The sequence below is a fragment of the Belonocnema kinseyi genome, chromosome 5 (assembly GCF_010883055.1).
Source record: "Belonocnema kinseyi isolate 2016_QV_RU_SX_M_011 chromosome 5, B_treatae_v1, whole genome shotgun sequence".
Lineage (NCBI taxonomy): Eukaryota > Metazoa > Arthropoda > Insecta > Hymenoptera > Cynipidae > Belonocnema > Belonocnema kinseyi.
In genome coordinates this window covers 115,489,808-115,490,930 of record NC_046661.1, presented here as the reverse complement: position 1 = coordinate 115,490,930, position 1,123 = coordinate 115,489,808, and the positions used below count along the sequence as shown (strand labels likewise).

The following is a 1,123-nucleotide window of genomic DNA, read 5'->3' as shown; positions in this document are numbered from 1 at the left end:
CATTTACCAAAAAAGTTCTATGGTTCACAAAAAAATTTTGTTCAATGGAAAAAAGAGGTTGGTAATGTAGGAATCCCACTGTGTCGCATGCCCTTAAAGATTAATATTTTCCGGTCAAAAAATCAACTACTTTTTTTGCTAAAATTTTATTTTTTTCGTTAAAAGTTTCAGTACATATTTTATTTTTGGTTAAAAATTTATATTTATTTTTAGAACTTTACTAATTTGTTGAAAATTCGTCCTTTCTGGTGAAAACTACTTTTGGTCTAAATTGTTGATGTAAATTGTTGGATTTAGGGTCAGCTGAATTGAAACTAATTAAGTTGTTTCAAACGTTTCGGCACACAATGGTGGCCCTTATCAGTGAGTTTTATTAAAGCTGTGAAAAGTACACAATATCTTGTAGGTACGCAGTTTTACAATTGGAAGCATTATTTTCGCCAAATTTTTATTAAATGAAAAATTTGTTTATCATAAAAGCTTCTGTACAAATTATTTTTCAGTGACCTATATGTAATTAAAATAAATTTTTTTATTATTTTATTCCTTTTTTGTTATTTTTCAAATAATATGTTTGTACGACTTTGTTAAAAATACATGTTTTTGTTAAAGATTCATTTTTTTTTATTGAAATTTTAACTATGTATGAGTAATTTATGAGAAATTCCTTTTCCTTTTTGGTTGCAAATTAATTAACTGAAATTTTAACTATTCCACTTTTTATCGAAAATGTATTTTTTAGTTACAAATTCAACTAATTAGTTCAAAATTGAACTGCTTTATTAAGAAATTCATATTTTTGCACGAAAATTAATAATTTTGTTAAAAAGTTGTTGTTTTTCATTTAAAATAATTTAAACATGCATATCTTTTATTAAAAATTAATCTTTTTTCGGTTAAAAATTATTCGTCCTGGTTAAGAATTCATCTTTCTGGTTGAAAATTTATTTTAATGTTTGAAAAATCAACTATTTTTTTAACTTTTTTTTGCTTTGAAATTGATCTTCTTTAGTTTGAAGTTCCTGTGTTTTGTTAAAAGCTTGTTAAAAGAAATATTTAAAATTCTAGTTAAAAAATTTATTTTAAGAAACAATTCTTAAAATAAATTTTTTAACTAGAATTT

General features: G+C 22.9%; 1 protein-coding gene across 1 annotated transcript in view; it reads right to left on the bottom strand.

Moving 5' to 3' along the window:
- The window catches only part of LOC117172703 (transmembrane protein 41 homolog), a 13,417-nt gene that overhangs the window by 4,517 nt on the left and 7,777 nt on the right, over nucleotides 1–1,123 (bottom strand). The window lies entirely within an intron of this gene.